At 40.7% G+C, this 2,679-nt stretch overlaps 1 long non-coding RNA gene across 1 annotated transcript; it reads left to right on the top strand.

The window, feature by feature from the left end:
* Positions 1–1,435: 1,435 nt before the first annotated feature.
* Positions 1,436–2,157, top strand: LOC139028628 (uncharacterized). The gene is made up of 2 exons (XR_011480825.1): positions 1,436–1,521; positions 2,102–2,157. It is a non-coding gene; the product is annotated as an uncharacterized lncRNA (long non-coding RNA).
* The last annotated feature ends 522 nt before the right edge of the window (positions 2,158–2,679 follow it).

The following is a 2,679-nucleotide window of genomic DNA, read 5'->3' as shown; positions in this document are numbered from 1 at the left end:
AAGGAGAGAAGGACAGAAGAGAATGAGAGTGGGCGGAGAGCTAGCCGGTGTGAACTCAAAGTCAATGAAACGTAATTATTACTGAAAGGTCCCCATTCTGATTCCCATAGAAAGTAGTATTTTGAGTGACTAAAATGTTACCCATAATATTTCTTGGGATAGAAATTCTCAAAATTTGAGAACAACATAACTACCAGAAAGTTTGAAAAGACAGGCTGAGTGGGCGGTGAGCTTATATTAATAACTGACAGCTCTTTGAAACACCTATGTCAAGAAACTTGGATGCAGTGAGCATTGTTGGAGTAAAATCATCTCAAGTTAATTTGTTGATTGACAAAGCAACTCAAACATAGAAATTGCATCAATATGTATAGTTTATGTCTCTCGTGATGCGGTTCGCAGCCGCACTGACAGATGTGTGTGACATGACAACTGCCTCACAGGCTGACTACACCGCTTGCATCGCGTGCGCGAGCGTTGTAAAATAAATTCTAGAAATCTATATTTTTCAATTATTGCACCCACACTGCTCACGCGCGCCAACGAGCGTCTGCGTTGCCAAGTGCTAAAATAGAAGTCAGTTCTATTTGTGACGCAGATTGCGCTGCAAGTCCTGCCTCTCCCATCTCCTCATTGGTTTATAGAAGCAGATACCCACGTGCCATCTCCTCATTGGTTATACCCACATGGGTGACTGAAAGACGAACGAGGTCGGTGGCGGTAATGCACCTAATTTATGAAAGTTGCCAATCGCAATATAAAGTCCAGAGAAGAAAAAAGCCTGGAAGGAGGAGAAATGACTAGAAACGACTTGGTTGACCATTTTATGTGTGGATTAATTGTCGGAGTAGAGGACCTTGTGCATTTCAGGTAAAATAACAACTCAATGTTTATTTCCCAGGACAAATTAGCTAGCAACAGCAAGCAAGCTAAATAGGACAAATTAGCTAGCAAGTGCAAGCTAGCTAGCTAAATTGACATAAATGTTTAATGCTTTTCGACCTGTCCCAAATTAATGTAATTGGTTCAGAGTTTTTTTGATATTTTAACCTGCGTGTCGTGATCGCGTTTGGTGTGGGGGGACAAAATAAATTGATGCACGATGGCGCACGAGTGGCGCACAGGTGCAGCCGGTTTGGTTCCGTGTCAGAGTTTTGAACAATCCTTCACCCCCTTTTGATCCATGCTTGCTGAAGACCTAGCTAGCCAGTAACTAGCGAACACCAGACAGAGATAAACTGGGAAACATATAAGTATCTTTGACATAGATGAATAGTGTATTTGCTGACAAAACTGTGGGAGCTCCTCAGTGGTGAAACTCCTCCTCCTTCAATCAGTGGTGAACCAGGTGGAAAAAATCTTCCAGGCAATCTGGGCATGCCAGCACCTGGCTCTGCTGTTGTTCTTTAGACCGCAGTGAAAGGAGCATTTTATAACACCACAAGACCAAGGAAACTTCATCTTTGTGATCAAGGTGACTGTGCAAGTCCAAGCCCTCCACAAAACTGTGAAAGACAGCCGGTAAGCGACATATTAGGCCATGCTTGGCTAGACTGACTTAAGCAGTGCACTGCTAATGATACTCCTGGAAAACACAGACTCTTAACTCTTAACTTTGATAGGACTTTTGCAGTGGTATTTATAACTTCAAATGTTGTTTGTGGGGTATAAAGGAAAAGTAAGAAGAAGCCAATTCATTGTTGACAAAGAACTTGTTTGAAATGGTTAAAAGTAATTAAAACTTTGTAGAAATCTTAGTAAACCAAGTTCTTAATTCAGTAACAATGTATAGTAAAAAAAATCTTGGCTAAAAATGTAAGATTTGTCTGCTTAAAACTACTGATTAGAAAATAAATGTAATTTTTTTACTACAAAAAATATTTTGAATGTATTTGCTAAAATGCAAATTTAGAGAAAATATACGATTCTGCTCATTTGATTAGAAATGGTGGGTTTCTATTTTGGGAAACATTTGCTTAAAAGTGGAAACCTGTGTTTTATGGTGGCAGAAATGGTTTATCTGGGTGAATGTGGATAATTTTGTGTATTTGATTGGGCTGTCAACTCATAGTAACTTGTATTTGTCATCTCTTTTTTTGAGGTTTTTCACCTGTTTACTGCCAACCAAAGAATGGTAAATAAAAGACAAACAACTGATTCCATGGCTGTTTATTGAGTGAAATCCAGTTAAAATCTTCATGTGGAGGGACTGTCCTTTTCAAGTGGGGAAGCCACAAGAAAGAGGTCAAAACTTGACAGTGAAAACGTGGCTCAAGACTGGAAAAGGACCAGAAAAGTGACCACACGTGTCCAGAGAGACAAGTAAAGACTGTTCCGCCTGCTGCTGTGAATTAAATGGCTGATTCATTACTGGTGGAGCAGCTAAAGACCGCAAGGACATCAGCGAAGCGTCAGTTTTCCGTGCTGGCCAATAATGTGCTACGAATGCATACAATGATGTCAGAGAAGAGGAGCTCAGAGACAATTTTAGGAAGCTCACTGCAGAAGCTGGCAAAGTCCTGGAAGCCAACGATGATGTTAGAGGGGGCAATGTATTGAAGAAAACTCTGATGCAGAGGAGTTGAGCGAGCAGCAGAAGTCTGACTTGGTCAAAACAGCCAATGGTGTTTGGGAAAAAACTGCAAGAGCTAAAGGACCTCATACAAAAGACATTGTGGG

Source organism: Salvelinus sp. IW2-2015, linkage group LG14 (genome assembly GCF_002910315.2).
Source record: "Salvelinus sp. IW2-2015 linkage group LG14, ASM291031v2, whole genome shotgun sequence".
NCBI classification, from domain to species: Eukaryota; Metazoa; Chordata; class Actinopteri; order Salmoniformes; family Salmonidae; genus Salvelinus; species Salvelinus sp. IW2-2015.
Note: the sequence above shows the minus strand (reverse complement) of the source record. Positions and strands in the feature narration are given on the sequence as shown.